This window comes from Vulpes lagopus, chromosome 8, assembly GCF_018345385.1.
Source record: "Vulpes lagopus strain Blue_001 chromosome 8, ASM1834538v1, whole genome shotgun sequence".
NCBI lineage: Eukaryota > Metazoa > Chordata > Mammalia > Carnivora > Canidae > Vulpes > Vulpes lagopus.
In genome coordinates, this window is record NC_054831.1 from 93,105,304 (window position 1) to 93,126,358 (window position 21,055).

General features: G+C 39.8%; 1 protein-coding gene across 30 annotated transcripts in view; it reads right to left on the reverse strand.

Annotated features, from left to right (window-relative positions):
* The window catches only part of ANKRD55 (ankyrin repeat domain 55), a 519,390-nt gene that overhangs the window by 325,210 nt on the left and 173,125 nt on the right, over positions 1–21,055 (reverse strand). The window lies entirely within an intron of this gene.

Sequence of the window (21,055 nt, forward strand, 5' to 3'; positions counted from 1 at the left end):
GCTGAGCCACCCAGGGATCCCCAGGTCATAATGTTTTGAGCTAAAAATAAGGTATAATTAATGTCGTTAGTTGTCTGGTAAATTGACTCTAGAGACTATCCCCAGAGAAAAGTTCTAAAATGATTCTGAAAAATTCAGTATTATAGGAAAACTGCATTTCCCAACCCTCATGTGGTTACTTCGGTTCTGATATGCTTCTGTAGATGGGGTTTTTAACAGCTTGGTTGTAAGTTCTTGTATGCAAAAGAACATAGAGTAAGACAGTCTTACAGACTGTAAGATCTGAGGTCTGTGTTTCCATAGTGATGACTTCCTCTGTGGTCCCTGAAATATTCTTATGTCTCCAAGGTTCTACAAGGCCCAGGATCATTGTGGAGGTCAGAATGATAGTGGAAGAGGTACAACATTAAGATTGGCTCTTCTGGGCAGCCCTGGTGGCTCAGCGGTTTAGCGCCTGCCTTCAGCCCAGGGCCTGATCCTGGAGACCTGGGATCGAGTCCCACGTCAGACTCCCCACATGGGGCCTGCTTCTTCCTCTGCCTGTGTCTCAGACTCTCTCTCTCTCTCTCTCTCTCTGTCTGTCTCTCATGAATAAATAAATGAAATCTTAAAGAAAAAAAAAAGATTGGCACTTCCTCAAACAACATTTGAGTGAAGTGTTATCCCACTTAGTCCTTGCACCAGCTTGTTTCACTGAGAGGAAACCTAAGGCCCAAAATGGGTCCACAACCTACTGCATGTCCCACAGCTAGATGCATGGCCCTTGTGTCCAGATTCCCCTTCTTCACTATCTGTGGCTGAAGCAATGTTCCAAAAGCTCAGCCACAAATGCCTCTGTACTGGGTCCTTCAAAGCAGACTAGATTCATGGGCAGAGCAGTATAAGCAGGGGTATAATTAAGTAATTACTGAAGCTGTTCAAAGCAGAGCCAGGCCTCCTCACCCACTTGTTCCTGGCTCCAGCAACCTGTAAGATACCGAGAGATCATCCCCTTTCTGGAAGTGGTTTACTCAGAGGCCTGCACTCCAATGTGATGGAGCCCTTTGCCACCTCCTCCAGCCTCCAGGGCTTATGCTTCAGAGACTCTATCCCCACTTCTCCAGAAGTAGGCTGCCATGGAGAAGCTGCTGGCTGTGTTTATTCCCTTGATAAAATACACATTAATTTCAAGCTCAGCCAAATGGGCAAATTAAAAAGGGAACCATCCTCTTCTCAGATTCCATTTTATTTTATATCTTATTTACCACAGATGAACTCATACAGAGAAATGAGGAAAGAGAGGTGTGGGGGAGAAAGAGAAAAAGGGTAGCCAAGTTTGTACTTTAAAAATCACAATTATTCCAAGGAAAAAAATATTTGTAGATAAGAGCACATGTTCAAAAACTAGTTTGTTCCAAACCACATTAACTATTAAATTTGTTATCTGTCCACCTAACCTCTAGATTCTTGACTTATTTCATTCCGCAGACTCTTTCCACCTTATAACTATTATAATTCACCTGTTAAAAGAAGAGCTTTGAAGTCCTATTAATATGTGACTAGGAAAATCTAAGGTAGAGAGAAAACTTCAAGTCCTCAACCACTCTGGGGAACTTGGCTCTCTAAGGAGACATTGTTTTAAAACCAAGAACAAGCCAGAGATCACCAAGATTAAGTTTCACCCTTTGATTTCCAAATCCTAATCCGTAATTCATTAGAGCTAATTTTCCATACTCTTTTTTCTGTATATACTGGGGCATGAGGTGGGTTTCTCTTAGATGGAAGAAGAATCAGGGCATTGGTCATGAGGAAGGAAAAAGAGACCCATTTCATGAAGCTGCCAAAAAAAAGGTCATGCCAGTAATAGCACGTATGATACAAACATGCTCCTGCATGCAGAATCATCATCTGTATGGGAAGTTGCTTATAAAGATGATGACATTTAATGTTTGGCATCTCAGCAGTTTTTACTTTGATTTTGGAAAATTGCCCAAAGTAAATAAGTCATTCACTATCTGGCTTGCTTGCCATTTTAATTATTGGGGTGTGGGGCAGGGGGAGCACTTTGCCTCCTATGTATGTGGTACCAGAGGCCTACTTAATGATTTAAAACTAACAAAATTGGTAGAACCCCAAAAATCTGTGATTAAACAATAACAGTCCACAGTGACCTTTTTTAAACTCCATATACAAGCCGGCAGCATACTCAGTTTGACAAATTTTAAACCTCTTAAAATGAGGTCTGAAACAGAAATTCAATAGGCTCTTAATTACATTTGCCCCAAAGGCAAAATGAACATTGTTCTGTTCCTCACACAGCTCCAGTTAAAGCTGGATTCTCACTACGCTGAGCCATTCTGACTTGAAGTGACCGCTGGCAGCAGCTCAGGTTTCTCTCACCTCCACTCAGAGGCTCTGAAGGTGAGCTGAGGGGAGAAGGAAAGTGGCTGGAGTTCTAGAACAGCAGTTCCAGGGGGTAAATAGGGCCCTTTTGTTCTGGGTAATTGAGTGGGTGATAGGAGGCAGAGGACAGAAGCCCAGGTAGCTGGGATAAGTGGAGACAAGGAAATTAGGAGGACTTGGAGGAGATACTATGAGGACAACTAAATGTTTCCTCTGCTCTTCCTTTCCTTCTGAAAAGGAAATAATGCACATTGCTCCTTGTTGCACATTCGGACTTGGGCAGTAACACTGTCACTGAGAAGAGCAGCTCAATCTAGATGCAGAGTTTGACCTATGGCTCCAACAACCATGACACCTAGTGAAAGGTGATAGATCAAATCACCCCTCTTGCTGATACAAAAAGAAGATTTTAACTTTTTGATGAAACTTCAAAAAAATTTCTTAAATCGTTGGACAATCTTGAAACTAAAAGCATGAAAAATATAGCTTTAGTTTTCCCCCATCGGCCAGGGAATCATGCATCTAATAATAGCTGGCTATCGAGCATAAAAGCCTACTCCCCTTTGCTTTGACTCTGGAAAACTCTGAAGCAGCTGCCTGACTTTAGAGTGCCCCATGAGCTCAGCTGAGGCCTTCAGTGCTGGTGCTTGACAGCCAACTTCTCCCTCCATCCCTGCCTCCTACCTCCCCTTCCTTACATAGGTACCAGTTCCAAGAGCATTGCCTAATAAACCTCTAGTCTGTCTACTTCCCAGGGAACCCCATCTGCACAGGGACTTCTTTCACTGAGTTCCCCTCTGTTTCTCACATCTTTGAACTTCCATTCTCATTTCTCTTTCCTCCTCAGCATATTCTATGCTCTCCCATGTTTAAAAGAAACTCAGCCAAAAAGCATATTAAGCATTCCTAAATTCTGTGTCATCCTCAAGTTAGGGCTGTTTTTTTCCTACATCCAAATTTCTTGTAGAACTAAATTGACATTGCCTTCACTTTGCTTTCTAAGTATAACACAGTGTGCCTTCATCCATCATTTCTTCTCTAAAATATATTTTTACTGAGGTCACCAGTGACATCCTATTTTTTAAAACCCCATGGTCACTCTTTAGCCTTCCCATACTTGACTTGGCTGTTGGCAGTGTGACTTTCTCCATCCTCCTTTGAAACTGTTGCCTGCCTACAATAGCATTCATGATTCTCTTTGCCCTGGACTTCCATGTCTCTCTTTGGCTATTCCTTTTCAGTCTTCTTCATGGACCTTTGTCAGTGAGTGAAGCCTCTTCTCAATCTACACTCTTAGGGCAAGTTGGCCATATCTACAGTTCCATCTACCACCTATGTGCTAATGACTCCCAAATCCATATTCCCAAACTCTACTTCTGTCTTGGGCTCTAAACCCTATATTTCTAACTATTGAGTGTTTCCCCATTTATTTATTGCCTTATCTAACACTGATTCCCTCTCACAGAAGTTCCTTCTTTCTGAGCTGATACCACAATACCATTCTTCCCACCAACAGAGCCTATGATGATCCTCTACTCTTCTTTCTAACCCATACCGCCCACTGTTCATCAGTGGTTTCTTTTTTGTAAATAGTGAATTCTTAAAAATATCCCTACTTTTCCTATTTTACTACTTTATTTCATACTTTTACTATCTCATATATTTCACTGAATGATGAATAGTACCTACTTGGAAGCTGAATCACCTAGACTACACCCTTCAAAGGCTTCTGCTTTGTCCTTTCTCTGGTCACATCCCTAATCCCATGTCAAGAAGTACCCAGGGCTAAGGAGACATTGCTGCCATGGGCCCACACACCCTAATTCTAGGCCAAGTTTCTGTAGCCAGGCCTGTAGATTCCCTATCCAGATGACCTAAGCCTACTTATGAAGGATTATTCCATAGATCCACCCTCCCAAGAGTATACTGCATCACTGGAGTACACATCTTAAAGCTTGAAGATGGCCAAGATATACCTGCCTCTAGTGGAGTAGGGAAATAGGTGGAGGTTGTCTACAGGGGCTGGATTATCCACGTACACATATGTGAAAAATTCCTGTGGTTCTAGGCTGAGGGAGCTATGAGCTTGAGGCCTCTGATTATACTTTCTCCCCCAGTTCTATAAATGTTGGGAGGAGGATGCTGGTTATGAATGATGTTTTATATGTATCAAGCAAAATGATGGGAACCAAAGATGAACTAGACATAATAACCACCTTCAAGAAGCTCAGAAACAAGGTGCCTTGGTGATTCTGTCAGTTAAACATATGACTTTAGCTCAGGTCATGATCCCAGAGTCCTGGAATGGACCCCTGCCTGGGCTCTCCCATTCAGCAGAGAGTCTGCTTATCCCTCCATGTCTGCCCCACCCCCATTCATGCTCAATCTCTCTTTCATATAAAAAAATAAAATCTTTAAAAACGAGAGAGAGAGTTCAGAAACATACAAGAGGGGAACATTATAAAACTAGATGAAGTCCATTTTACCAAATTCATGTTTAGGAAGTAGTGTAAGGAGGGAAAATCAAGCTCTGCAAGGTAACATGAGAAGACTTCCCATTTGGGATCACATATGAACTAGAAATTAAAGCTTGAGAATAAGTTTTTCAAGCTTGAGGAAGCCACTATAGCAAAGAAAACAGCAAATATTCAAGAAATAATGTGAACTGAGTGAGCTGGAAGCATGGAGTGGGGAGATGGCTGGAAAGGTAGCAAGGACAATCATGAAAAGTATTTCTCAAAGAGCTTATTACTCATTCCAGAAGGTAGTAGGAAATCTAATGACTTAAGGCAGGGGACTGATATGCTCCTGCCCTTACATTTTGAAAGACTTATTTTCTAGACTAGCCTCTTAAGGGGTCTCCTGTTCCCCCCCACTTCTATATTACTCCTTGAGAATCCAGCCACTATGCTGCTGCCAAAATGATCCTCCTAAAAATACATTTTGGGTGCTATCACTCTTCTACTTCTTCCCATTGCCTACCGGTTAGAGTCCAAACTCTTTAATGCAGTTTCCAAGGCCCTTAATATCCTACCTCTGCTTGCCCTTCCAGTCTAATCTCTAGCACTCTCCCACATGCTTCTTCTATCATAGACATATCCAATGACTTGCGCCATCCTAAAGACACCTTGATCTCTGGTTACTTTGCAGCTATGCCCTTCCCCAACTTACTGGCCTGAACAACTGCTTACCTTGAGCAGCAAGGTATAGAGAAAAGAACACAGACTTTGATGTAGATTGATCAGGACTATATCCTGGCTCTACCACTTCCTGGCTCTACAATCTTGGGTAGATCATTTAAATTCTGAGCCTTGGCTGCCTTGCCTCTTTTATGGATGTAAAACCCATTTCCTAAGACTACTGTGAATATTAAATGTAGTAACATAGGTAAGTACCTGACATGAACACAGCAGGCTTCCCTTGGACTAAGCCCTCTGGATGCCCATGTCCATTAAACTATAGTCTTTTCCTACAAGTTATGCTTGCCTATTTTACATACCTGAAGTGTGCCTTGGTCCTTTGCTCTGACCCCAGCCTCATTCCGGTCAATATTCTTCATTCCAAAGGAGATCCTTTTCCCTCAAGCCCCAGCCACTGGCTAATGTCCTGCTCCAAACTCAGGGGATCCCCTGAAAGCACAATTCTGCCATTTGCCCAATGACCAGCTGGATCCCCCTCCTGAGGATCCACCATCTCCACTATCACACCAGCCCCTGCTTGGAGGCATACGATAACACCATTATAAAGGAACTTATTGCACCTTTTGGGTATGATTTTGATTTGGTTACTATTCACCTAATAAGTTGTCTTACCTCCTAGTCCCAAATTCTGCCTACTTTCACCTTATTTCTATCCCCCCACCAAACAGCAAAAGATAAATTCCATGCTTTATGTCCATAAATAAGGTATCATTTATCTTTCAAATCACTATGATTGTGAGACTAAAAAGGCACAGAAGGGGTTAATTAGATGTGTATTCACCAATACATAAACCAAATAGCATCAGTCCTTTTTTGGGGGAAATGCAACAGAGACCAGGAAAGAAATTTCCTTCTTTATCCTATTTCCTCAATGGATTGTGGTTATATTGCCTTCAGCTGTAAAGATGTCTATCCTAATTTTAGTTTGTTTTACTCAGCTCCATCTGTTGTTGTGGTTCACCCAGAGGAGCATCCAGTCACTAAAAGAGAGAAAGAAAAACAGTGTTCTGCTGCCTGAAGTGCCCAAGGCGAAGAGCAGCTTCTGGCTGCTTCTGCCAAGGAGCTCTGCTGTGACATGGTACCAATGCTAGATGTGGGTGGAAGGTGAGGCAGCTGCATTTTGTGGTGCTTGTCATTCTTATTTGACAACTGTTTGGGTTTTAGAAACTTCTGGCATTGGGTTACAACACCCCACCCACTCTGTGTTGGTAACTACCACTTGTCCTCCCTATAAGAGGTCATGCCAACTCTGAGATGAGGCAAGGCCATGCTCAGCAGCCCTGGATGGCTCCTGCTCTGGCATGTGAAGGGCTTTCTCTTGCATCTGGCCAAATCCACAGCTTCCTGTGGTCCTCAGAATCAAGCACTTATGAGGGGGTTCAGGGGTCAGAATGCTGACTCTTCAGAGCCTGGCAACAGGAACAAAAACTTCCTATTGCTTTTATCAAGTATATTGAATGTTAAAATGATCCTAAGTCATGTGCATTGCTGTGAGAGTCTATGTGTGTGCACTAGAGAGTGTGAACATATTTCTTCTGGCATTTGATAATGCATCACCATTTAAAGGAAATTCCCTTCAGCCTTTTTATTTCGCCATCATATAAGGCCTTCAGCCAGCTCACCGCATGAATCTCTCATGAGTAGGGTGAAATAGAAAAAAGGAACCAGGCCCACTTTCCCCTAGAAACATGACAATAATCAGAGAGAAAGGGTACAAAAATGCCCTGAGGGGCTCAAATATACTCACTAATATGTCTCCTCATGTTTTGCCTTAACCTCAACTTTGAGAATTATCCCTATTATCTGCTTAACATCTAAAAAATTAGTAATCACGAAGAGCTGCTGTCGCCCAGAGACGACTAAGTGGTGAGAGGCAGGACTCAAAGCTTGGTCTTTCAGCTTTGTGCCTTGTACACCATACAGCATTCCTCTCAATTTTATGCTATAGACCGCTGGCACAACAGAGAGATTCAGTCCTTTATAGTTCCTCCATTATAATGACTGGTATTATAGGCAGAACAGGCAAGGACAAAATCTCTACTTCCTACCTTTAAAAAAATACATAATTGTCTGTCTTGCGAGGTGAAATGGAGGAGAGAGTGGGAGTGTTCAAATGAAATTATGAGGATGTGACAGACTAAGGAAAAGAAATCCCAAATCTTTGGATGTTTGCTATTGACATTATTATTGAATTGTGGGACCCTAAAACATGCTTAGAGTTAATCTCAAAAAACTTGCATTAAGGAAAATGGCATTTGAATGCAATTAATGAAATGAAAAATTCTAACTCATTATTAAAAATTCTCTACCTGTTTCAAAGATATATTTTAGCCCAATTTGATATATAGGTGTTTAAGATTACAGAATTCATAAAACAAGGCATTAAGTATGGAATCTAAACTTTTCCCAATAAAATATACTTGCATTGGACAATTATACCCACATTTAGGTGTAATATTGCAGTCCTTGCTCTAGTATAAATGAAATCTTATAGGAATCAGTGCCAAGAGCTACTATCATCAGAGACCCTTACAAATTTGATGAAAGGCAATGGAAAAGGAAAGAGAAGGAAGGGGGGCTCACCTTAAAATACAGATTCCAAGGTCAAGAGAGGACTGTGTAACTTTCTGAGCTATGCCCTCCCCAGGCCAGGTCTCAACAGTTCTTGCCAAATGTTTTCAAACCAATGAATCAAGAACTGGCCTTTTCCGTTCCAGCCTGTGGGAATGTGCTTCTGATTTTATAACAGAAGTCAGTAGAACAATGGGATTTGCTTCTTGAAAATTTGCTTTTTGGACACCAGTCCTGCAAAAACACCTATTTCTACTGGCTCCCCCAGTGGAGCTCCAAAAATTCTTATTTTAAAAAAAACATTAGGTCCTTGGTAGATAAATATACCGAACCTCTCCATAATCAGAACCAAGGCCGCCTACACATTTGGAACTCAAAGCCCTGGCTGAAGACTGCTGTTCTGATTCATACATGAGTAAAGGCCACATAGAAAGCATAGAGGCAAGCAAAAAGACAAACAGAAACTATGGAAGGCAAGTTCGTCTTTGGGTGCTTGGTCCAGACCAGATAACACAGTGCCTAAAACCCTGGGCTGTGGAGGAAAACAATTCTGGTTTCAAATTCCAAATTGAACACATAAATTACTTGAACTCTTCAAACTTCATTGTCATCATCTGTAAAATGGGGGTGTCAACTGCACTACTATTTTATTTGTGGTGAGGATTAAATGAAAAAAAAAATGCACAGAAAGTACCAGCCACAGGGAATGTGGCATACAATATACACACAATATGGTTATATTGTATACACACATAGCAATGCTAAAACAGAGAACTCTTGTGTCTATGGAATGAATGTGGTGAATGAATGTGGTACTGTGTGAGGCCAACTCCAAAGGGTTCACTCTGATAGGCTTTGTTGCTGCCTCTCAGAAGAACAGTCATGTGTCTGAGAAAGCTGGCTCCAGGAGGGCCTCTAGACATAACTGACCAGGAAGCTAGAAAGTGATCCTTGTACATTCTCTAGACTCAGGTTTGAGGCAGGTCTGGTAATACACTCTGGCCTTGATTAGGGCAGATCAAGCTGACCAAGCTCCAGCCAGTGACTGTCACCTCCTCAGAAGAATTTGCAGTCTTTTTCTAAATAATTGTCCAATTAAATTATAAGTCCATCAATCTTTTTCTTAAAACATATAGATTTTTATTACTATTTCAAAATATCCCAGATGTGTAAATACAATTATTTATAGCCTTGTAAAAACATGTGCCAGATGAATAGAAAAAGACTGCTGGTTTAGTTTGTTTTACTCTCACTCTGGTACCTCATGTGGTTCAGAGCTATTGCTTTCTGCCTGTTGTTAGCAACTAAGTATTTTCCAAATAACCAATTATTAGAATTGAGCCTCTTTGGTTTAATACACATGCAAAGAGAGTTGTGTATACAAATATAATTTAAAAGTCCCTCCATGAGTAAACATGAGGGGCCATCACAGTCGAAGTATTTGTTTCAATGCTTAAGTTATAGTTATGTGATCTTAGGCAGAAAATTTAGCTTTTCTGGATATCAGGTTTCTGAAATATAAATAAGTAGACTGACTTAGGTTCACAGATGTGTTTTATTTGGCCAACATTATTTTAGAAATGTGAGTGACTTTTCTAAGTATGCACTTTCCAGTTCCCACAGCTTAACCACCCCTAACATGGTCCAGCTGACTGCCTTTTCACATTTGCTTCATTTGCCCGGCTCTTGAAAGCATTTGGACTGCAGACCCTGGATGAGATGATCCAGAGGGCTTCCTCTAGCCACCAGACTCTGCTCTGCTGATTCTATCAAGTTGCTGAATTATTTAATTTCTTTGTCTGAAGAGTAAATAAAATCCTCATTCTTTTACAGTTAGGCTTGTGGACTTATCGGGAACAATTGGAGCATGGCTCAGACAAAAAGAAAAATCATTAGTTTCTGATAGGAAATTGAAGTTAAATCTCTTTGCAAATATTTTGGAAGATCCCTGCTCTTTAAGTCTAGATTGTTATCTGCAAGATATCGTATATTTCAGCCAAGCAACAACTATCTCTCTTTTTAAAGATTTGTACCTAAGACTCTCCCAAAAGTTTGTCTTTCTTCCTTTGTCTTTGGATCTCTTATTAAGGATACTGGACAGATATCCCTGACAATTTAAGCTCTGAATGTGACAAGCAGAGATTTAAATTTGTGTGATTAAGCATCATGATTCCACAAAAGGATTACCTGAGCTTCTAGTTGCTTTGGGCTTATAGCCAACAGAAATTGAGCCAGACCCTCCTTTCAAATAAAGGCTTGAGCACCCAAAGCTAGAACTGAGAAGAGCAAAAAGGTCTTTGCTAGTATTTTTTCTCAAAGAATGCAATACGCTTCCTGCCAAACCAAGCTTAATGGCTCTGCCATACAAAAGCCATACATTTTATTGATCCAACTGGAATCCTACTGTGAGAGCACAACCTGGCCCACTTTAATTTCAAGAATAATACTCTTGAGGCAGTGATTTCAATTTTGGTTCCATTACCACACTGCTGGAAATTGGGGGCAGTTACCTCAACTTCCTTCACCTGAATCTCATTCATCATTAATAGCAGAGCCACTGCTCTAAAACTGACAATAGCCTGGAACAATGCACATAATCACCTAGAGATTGTATTGAAATATTGATTCTTATTCATTGGGTCTGGAAGGGAACTTGAGATTCTGCATTATGACTACTCATAGCTGATGCCCAGTTTCCTGGTCTACAACAACATTTAGAGTAGCAAGGACCTAGAGAGCTTTGTTCATTTAAATTAGATGTTTATTTGCTTCTTAATGCCAAATTCTGTTCTATGCCCTGGGAATACAAAGATGCATGTGACACAATCACTTTTCTCAAAGAATTCACCATTTAGTGGAGGAAGCAGATACATAAATATCTAGCTATGATATACACAGTATTGTTGCAACAGGAATAAAGTACTCCAGAAGTCAAAAAGAATGAGAAATAAAATTATAACTACAATCAATGCACAAATACTCTTATCTCTAATGGATCTCCTTTTCTACTTTGCCTGTGCATGCTCCAATAGGAAAAACAGACCTGTAACATAAAACCCCAGATAAAACCCCTTCTTCAACTGATATTCCCAAGAGGTCAAGCTTTGCACAAACTGCATATAAACAGACACTTTCAAAAGAGTAATTTTCAAAAAGGCAAAATCATGAGTCTCAGGCAAATACAATATCAATGTGTGTCAAATATTTCAGCAAATTAATATCACTCAAACAACATTTGAGAAGCTATGTATTTATAAGTAATGTTAGGATAAGATTGCTGGATAGATTAAAAAAAACTGGTCAATGTCCAACAGAGCCATTAACTGTAAGATTTTAGGTTATTTGTTCTATTAGAAAGTATTTGTATCTCTAGCAGATAAAAGCCTACTAGTTAGCATCTCCTTCTCTAAAGTTGTAAAACAGCCCAAATAACAGAAAGCCAAGCCCAACTCTGAAAGAACCCCTGGTATTCTCTTTCACTTGTTTTCAAGTTTCAGATAAAATTTCTGATTGTATACGCAGCCTTTCGAAAATTAACATGAAAGAAAGATCTCCCTTCACCTCAACCACTTCAAAAATTGCTCCAGGATCTAAATCTTCCTCTAGTTTATCTTACTGGATCTCATTCCCAGATAAAATTATCTACATTAATAATAATATCTACAACTTACTGGGGTAACAGGTTATGTGTTTTAGGTACATTATCTCTATTTTCACACCAGCACTTGAAGTAAGAACTATTCCTACTTGAAGAAATAGTCTCAGGGAGGTTAGATGATTTACACAATGATACTCAACTTACGGTAGAACTAGGGTTCAAATACAATAATACAACTACAAAAACAGTAAGTATTTAGAAAACAAATGTGAAGCTATCTTGCTAGATAAGAGAAAGCTGCATTTGGGAACAATGTGATTTGAAAGATTTTTTCCACGATGCACATTATCAGCATTAAAGCTAACCTTTTCAGGTAAAGGTGCTGCCCTCAGAATTCATATCAAAAATAAAATAATACTTGATAGAAAATGAGTGGATACACATGGAGAGAGTAATGCTTAGGGGACATATACTGGGGCATACTGCCACAAAGGGAACTGGTATATCAGACTCGAGAAGCCTTAACAGAGCTGAGTAAGGCAGGGTCTGCTCATATAATCTCCATCTCCAGCTGCCTCCTTGCTTCTGGCTGCATAACCGGTTCAGGTCTTCTGGCACCACTACACCTATTTCTAAGGACCTGAGATGAATAATCTAATTGACAATGATCCTACTTTCTGGAGGAGTACTTCCTGTCTGCTACCCAGCCACCTTCTCTGGATAAGGTTTCCAAGGGCCTTTAATATAGTTTTTCTTCTTAGGGTAAGTAAAGGAACTCTTAAAACAACAAAGAAACGCTGGATAGGGCAGAGGGAAAAGGTAGTCTCTATCACACAAGAGCTACATGGGTCCTGGCAGAAAAGGGGATGCCACTTTGGTGGCAAATGGTCACTCCTATTATTAGAGTTCTCTTAGACACTCGTTAAAATGCATTCTCCTGTGCCCCATTCATACTTACTAATCAGAAACTCTAAGATGGAGTTCAGGAATCTTCAATTTTTAATAGTCTCTCCTGGTCATTCAATCTGAAAACTTTTTTGTCTTCAATCACTAGTTGTTACCTGGCTTCACATGAAAATCACCTCGGCACTTCCCCAAACAGCATGCCCTCGCTTGAGATCTGCAGTTTTTAAGTTCCCTAGGAGATTCTAAAGTAAAGCTAGGATGGAAAAACCATTGTTTTAAAATTTGACATGTCTCAAACTTCAATGTGCATTCAAATCATCTGGGAATCTTGGTAAAATGCAAATTTTGTTGCAGCAGGTCTCGAGTGGGTGTGAGAGCCTACATTTCCAAAAAAATTCCCTGGTGATGCAGATGTTGCTGGTCCTCGACAAACTTTGAGCACCAATGTACTACTCCATCACTGATTCTTCACTTTGGCTGATTAGTACATCACTTACAGAAACTATATTAGCTTCCCATGACTGCTGCAACAAACTACCACAAACTTGCTGGCTGACAACAACACAAATTTATTCTTTTACAATCTAAAAAGTCAGATCCAAAATCACTTTCACTGGGTCAAATGAACATGTCTGTTTGGCTGTGTTCCACCTGGAGGCTCTAAGGAAAAATCTGCCTCCTTGCCTTATTCCAACCTCAAGAGGCTGCCTATATGTTCTTTGGCTTGTGGCCCTTTCTACCATTTTCAGTCTCTGTTTTTATGTCATTCTCTGCTTCTGACGCTTCCTCTTTTAAGGAATTTTGTAATTATATCAAATAATCCAGGATAATCCTCTCATTTCAAGATTCCCAATCACATGTGCAAAGTCTCTTTTGCCATATAAAATAACAATCACATACATACCTACTCCTCTCAAACTATTCCAAAAACAGGAAAGAAAAGAAAACTTCTGAATTTATCCTGAGGCCAGCATTACCCTGATATTAAAACTAAATGAAGACTCCACTAAATAAAGAGAATTATCGGCCAATATCCCTGATGGACATGGATGCAAAAATTCACAATAAGATATTAGCAAATTGGATCCAACAGTACGTTAAAAAAAATCATTCAGCATGATCAGATGGGATTTATTCCTGGGCTACAAGGGGGTTCAAAATTAACAAATCAATCAATGTGATATACCACATTAATAAAAGAAAGGAGAAGAACCACATGATCATGTCAATAGATGCAGAAAAAGCACTGACAAAGTGCAACATCCATTCATGATAAAAACTCTCATATGTGGAATATAAGAAATAGTGAAAGGGACTATAAGGGAAAGGAGGGAAACTGAGTGGGGAAAAATTCGAGAGGAAGACAAACCATGAGAGACTCCTAACTCTGGGAAACAAACAAAGGGTTGCAGAAGGGGAGGAAAGTGGGGTGAGGGGCTGGGGTAACTAGGTGATGGGCACTAAGGAGGGCCTTGATGGGATGAGCACTGGGTGTCATACTATATGTTAGCAAACTAAATTTAAATAAAATATTACAAGAAAAACTCTCAACAAAGTAGAGATAAAAAGAACACACCTACAAGAATAAAGGCCATACATGAAAAAACTACAGCTAATAGCATCTTCAATGGGGGAAAACTGAGAGCTTTTCCTCCACATTCAGGAACAAAATAGAGATGTCCACACTCACCACTGTTATTTAACATAGTACTGGAAGTCCTAACCTCAGCAATTATACAACAAAAAGAAATAAAAGGCATCCAAGTTGGCAAGGAAAAGTAAAACTTCCATTATTTGTAAATGACATGATACTGTATATAAAAATCTCCAAAAGACTCCACCAAGAAATTGCTAGACCTAATACATGAATTCAGTAAAGCTGCAGGATATAAAAGCAACATATAGGACTCTGTTGCATTTCTGTACACCAGTAGGGAAGCACAAAAAGAGAAGCTGAGGAATCAATTCCATTTATAATTGCACCAAAAATAATAAGATACTTAGTAATAAACCTAACCAAAGAGGTGAAAGATCTATCTGTACTCTGAAAACTATAAAATAATGGTGAAAGAATTTGAAGATGACACATAGAAATGGAAAGACATTCCATGCTCATGGATTTAAAGAATAAAAATCGTTAAAAATGTCTATACTGTTCAAAGACATCTACACACTTAATGCGATCCCTATCAAAATACCAACAGCATTTTTCAAACAATCCTAAAATTTGTATGGAACTACAAAAGACCCCTGAATAGTCAAAAGCAACTTTGAAAAAGAAAAGCAAAGCTGGAGGCCTCACATTTCCAGACTTCAAGTTACATTACAAAGCTGTAGTGACCAAAACAATATGGTACTGACACCAAGTTCAATAGAACAGAATAGAAAACCCAGAAATGAACCCATAGCTATATGATCAATTAATCTTCAACAAAGCAGTAAAGAATATTCAATGGGAAAAAGTCTCTTCGCCAAATGATGTTAGGAAAACCAGGCAGCTACATACAAAAGAACATAGAAAAGAAATGGGACCACTTTCTTATACCACACACAACAATAAATTAAAAATGGATGAAAGTCCACCTAAAATGTGAGCACGAAACCACAAAAATCCTAGAGGAGTACACAGGTGTAACCACTATGACAATGGCCATAGCAATTTCTTTCTACATATGTCTCCTGAGGCAAGGGAAACAAAAGCAAAAATAAACTATTGGGACTTCATCAAAATAAAAAGTTTATGCATAGTGAGGGAAATAATCAACAAACTAAAAGGCAACCTACAGAATGGGAGAAGATATCTGCAAATGACATATCCAGTAAAGGGCTAGTATCCAAAATACAAAGAACTTAGAAAACCCAATACCCAAAAAACGAATAATCCAACTAAAAAATGGGCAGAAGACACAGACATTTCTCCAAAGAAGACAAACAAATGGTCACCAGACACATGAAAAGATGCTCAGCATCACTCACTATCAGGGAAATACGAATCAAAACTACAGTGAGATACACCTCACACCTGTCAGGCTAAAATCAACAATACAAGAAACAACAGGTGTTGGCAAGGATGTTGAGAAAGGGGAACCCTCTTACATTGTTGGTGGCAATGAAAACTGGTGCAACTACTGGAAATGTACAGAGGTTCCTCAAATAGTTAAAAACAGCTACCCTACAATCCAGCAATTACACTAAGTATTCACCAAGAGCATACTAAAACACTACTTCAAAGGGACATATGAATCCCAAATGTTTATAGCAGCAGTGTCTACAATAGCCAAATTATAGAAATAGCCCAAGTGTCCATCGACCAATGAATGCATTAAGAAGATATGGTACATATATACAATGGAATATTACTCAGCAATAAAAAAATGGAATCTTGCTATTTGCAACAGCATTGATGAAGCTAGAGAGTATTATGCTATGTGAAATAAATCAGAGAAAGACAAATTCCATATTATTTCACTCATATATGGAATTTAAGAAACAAAACAAATGAGCAAATAGGAAAAAAAGAGAAAGAGGCAAACCAAGAAACAAATTCTTAACTGTAAAGAACAGAGTTACCAAAGGTAGGGTGGGTAGGAAATGGGTTAATTAAGGAGGGCACCTTTGTGATGAGCACCAGGTGTTTTATGAAGTATTGTATCACTACATTATACACTGGAAATTAATATTACACTGGATTTAACTAACTGGAATTTAAATAAAAAATAAAATAAAATAATAAAATTACATTTACAGGCTCCAGGGATTAATATGTAGATATCTTTTAGGGGTTGGCAGGCATTATTCAGGCTACCATAGAAGGTTTTTTTGTTTTTAATTCTGAAGCCTGGACCTTACAGTAAAGATTCTCATATGTTTGGTTTAGGAATGAGGCCAAGGCATAGGCTATTAAAAGGTGAAGATGGTGATGCAGAGGAGTTTTGACAAACACCGTTCCAGGTGGGCCAGCGTGTGCTGCTGCTGGGCCTTCCATCTCTCTTTGCCACTGATTACTCCTTGGATTTCCACTCAAAGACTATGACACATAAACCTAGGCCTTGAAGGAAAGGCAAGGAAGGCAAATTTTAGTTATTCCTCCTCCTCAGGAGGCCTTTGCAAGTAGAAGTCAGATTCCTGCCCTTTGTCCCAGGAAATAAAGATATGGGGTTGACTCAATGCTTCTTCCTGAACAGGTCTTGCATGTTGGTGAGTTTCTTCTTAATTTGGCATTTATGGTATTCCTAGCCACTTCTCAACCCTTCTAATTATAACCCAGATCTCACTCCATTTTTTCAGCTAGGGTTTAAAAGCTAAGAATTCTCTTGAAGCAGCCAACTATTAAAATTTCATAGCCTTTTACAAAATATCAGTTGACAGAGGTTATTATGAAATACTGCCTAGTATAATTAAAATTACACTGCAATTGTCAACACCCATGAGTCAAGCACACTGTGTGAAGTGATAGTTAGGATCGCACAGTCTGTTCCCTAGCTGGCTAACCAGGCCTGGGACTTTCCTAATCTATCTCTAAAACCTGAGGGCCTTGCCATCAGCTACAAGGTGCAAAGGCCAGCCACTCCACCAGAAATTGAGCTTGTCCCGCTTGTGACTTATGCTCTAGTGTTCACATCCAACAGTAATGCTAGCTGTCTACTATACCTTCCTGGTGGACTTCCGGAACAGCTTTGAACAGGGGCCAGGTGTTCCATTTCTCCTTTATGACTTCTGCTACAGTGATGAAAACAAGCCTTTGTTTGTGACTCTCAGCATGACTATGTGTCTGGGATGAGCATGGTCTTGACTCATCCTTGAGAATATCCTATCTTTAGCCTCCTATTACCACCAAAGTTCTCCAAGAAGGGTGTCTGGATATTTCAAATCCCCCAATACTGTAGACTAACTTAAGCTGCCATCCTCATCTCTATTCCCTTGAAGATCACCAATCCTATCCTTTTGGCTGACTCCCATTATCTATTTTCTATCCATACTCTCTTTAAGCTCTGTTTTCAGTTTCATGCTGTTGACCTTTGCAAAATGAAATCCAAATTTCATTTTGAGGGCCTACAGCAGCATCTGGGCCCTGCCTACATTTCTAGTTTTATCTCACATGCTTTTCCTCCTCAGTCTCTAGTCTTCAGTCTCCCTGGCTACCTGCCAGCACTTCCAGCCTTCCGGGCTCTTCTTCCCTCTGACAGGAGGCTTACTCCACCCTTTTCATACAGCCAAGTTCTTCTTGCTGCTCATAATCAGCTGAAATGACACCTGGTAAAAGAGGTCTTCCCTAATCCCTCTAAAAGGACAAGTCATGGACCCTTAATACCCTCTATCACAGCATCCACCTTATCTTCTTCATCAATGGTATTATTTGAAGTTACTGATTAGTTTATTTATTCACTTGCTCCATTTGTTTTTTTTCCAGGAGATGCTGAATTCCATGAGGGTAAGGAACATATCTTTCTTGTTTATCAAATAAGATCTAGCAACAGAAGCTGAATATATAGACTTATTGACTAGCCCACTCTGTATCACTTCTCCTCCCTTGGCTCTGAGGTGTTGTATTCTTCTGTTCTTCCCTTGAAATTCCTTCCCTTCATCTGTCTCCTTTGCCATTTCTTAAGATTTACCCTCAGCCCCCACTCTTCTCAGGAACTTGGTTCATTCATGAACAACTTCCTCTTCAGCTCTGAGAGACACATCTCTATCCCACTACTCCCTAGTGGCTGACATCCAGCTCTCAGTGTCTCCATTTTGTTGTGCTGGACATTTCTATCAGGGTGGTCAGCTTTTCCCCTAAATTACCTTTTCTCCTAACTTCCTTATTTCTCCTCATGCTGTCTCCACCTCTTTGGTCATTTAGGCCAGAAAGCTCAGCATCATTTCTAATTTCCATCCTCTACCTCCATCCAATTGGATAAAGGGCAGCACAATAACTACCCATTTACCTCTGCCACCGTTCCTGTCCAGATCCACATCACCTATTCACCGTACTGTAGAAATCACCACTGAACTGATTCCCAGCAACAGCTTCTCTGCATCATGATTCATTATTCTGTAACTGGATTAATCAACATGAACTCACCTTCACTGTATGACTCCAAATCTCAAAAACTTTCAGTGGCTCCCCACTGACTGTGGTAAAGTCCAAACTCTTTGGCCTGACAATCAGGCCCCAGGTTCCCTTTCTCACTGGCTATTACTGCCCTATCTGCAGTTTCCTTGTTCTTATTGGACAGTGTAGCTTCCCATTTCTATTTCTCATTCCCTCTCCGAATTCTCCCACCTCTAATTCTTTGCTTTTCTCATTTTCTTCATCTAAAATGCCCTCCTTCATCTTCTCCTGATAGACTATTTCAAGAGGCACTTCTAAGGCTACCTTGTCAATAACAATTATTTTTCCTGATTCTGTACAGCAAAGGTGATTACCTCCACCTCCTGACTGGCATGGCTACCTTCTATGCCACATTTCTGTGAATACTAGTTATTTGAATACCTGTGTCTCTTTGGGACTATATTTACATTTTTGAGCATTAAAAAAAAGCAATGACTTAAATGTCATCACTCCTCTAATACACATGTGCATACACACACACACACACACACACACACAGAGGCATGTTGAGAGTCCTTAATAAGAACTGTAAACAATAACCATCCTCAAAATAGTCTATAGAGAACTTATTGTCACACAAGAAAGGATGGAGCAAGTTTACATTATACGGATGTCAGAGTAATGCTGTGGCTTATTCTCTATAGAGGTTGGACTTTTAATCCTAAACTAAACTAAACTCTAAAAAGCCCATGTGATCATATCTCCAACCATGATTTTACTACTAAATTCATCCTGAGATAAATTTATGGAAATAAGCCAGTCTAGATCTAGAAGAAAATACACTGTTTACCTAAGAGGTTAGACACAAAGCCTGAGTGAGCACAGCCTTCATCAGTACTGACCCAGTGAGGTTGTATAGGCAGCATGACATGGAGTGTTTGCCAGAGGAAGCTGGGGACTTTCATCAGCAACAAATGTTTCTCACCTCTGAACTCATGTGGCACTTTTCATCATTCATCTTTAGGAAACTTAAACAGAGGACATGTCAAATAATCAGTGTTGTCCCCACTGGCTAGTGCTCACCTGATACATAATGGACGCTCAATATTTCCTTGAAGAAAGAAAGAATGAATGAACTTCTCTAACCCTTCCCACCTGGCAAAGTCCATATATTCTAATAATATAAGATACATCTTTTCTTCCCACTAGTGACATCCCACCTGCAGCCACTACTGCTCACTTGGAAGTTCTACCCAGGGACCTGGCATTATAAGGCTCTTGCTCCACATAAAAAGTTTCTCTCGACCTAAAGTTCTGTATGGGGGGTAATGAAAAAAGAAAAGAATTTAAAATCAAAGTGACCTAGTGCTATGTCCCAGTTCTGTGACCTTAGATCTATGTTGTCCAAAATGGTAGTCACTGGCCACATTGACTATTTAGATCTAAATTAATTAAAATTAGATAAAATTAAAAATTTACTTCCTCAGTAGCATGAGCCACATTTAGGTGCTCAATAGCCACATGAGGTTAGTGGTTTCCATAATGGACAGAGTAAAGAGAATATTTCTTACGTTGCTAAAAGTTCTATTGGATAGAACTCCCACTGACAAGTCACTTAACTTCGTTGGAGCCTCAATTTGCTTATTTTTGAGCAGCAATTTAGTGGGACTAGATGGCACCTCACACTCTTTATTCCTCTACAAATTTTGGAAAGTCTAGATTCTAGGACTGTTTCTTTTGAAGCTCTAGAATACAGCTGGTTTAGAATGGAATGGAATAGAATAGAATAGAATAGAATAGAATAGAATAGAATAGAATAGAATAGAACAGAACAGAACAGAATAGAATAGAATAGAATAGAATAGAACAGAATAGAATAGAATAGAATAGAATAGAAAAATGGCCTGAGAATAAGGGCAAAAGGAGTTTAACCAACCAACAAGCTCAGGGCAAGCCTTGGGGAAAGTGGAGAAGTTGGCTTTGGTGAAGTGCCTTGCAGCTTGCACTTCTCTCAAACCTATTCTCAGCTTCAAAAATTAGATTCAGCTCTTTGGACCTGCTCTCTGCTAGGAGACAGCTGGCTTAATCTGATCAACTAAATACCACTGCATTTTAGCATTGATGCCTAAAGGGTCCAAAGTCACTGCTCATATGCTGCAGGGCAGAGCAAAAGGCAGATTTAGCAAAGCTCAGAGCTAGCCCTTAATCAGTTACTGCCCATCTATGCAACTTTTGATGAATCACATGATAGGGCACAATTTACTTATGTATAACATTATGCAAGTCTATGGGCTCCAAGGACATCCCCAAATCCAAGATTCCAGATTGTAGCATTAGATTTTCCAAACAAGGGGATCC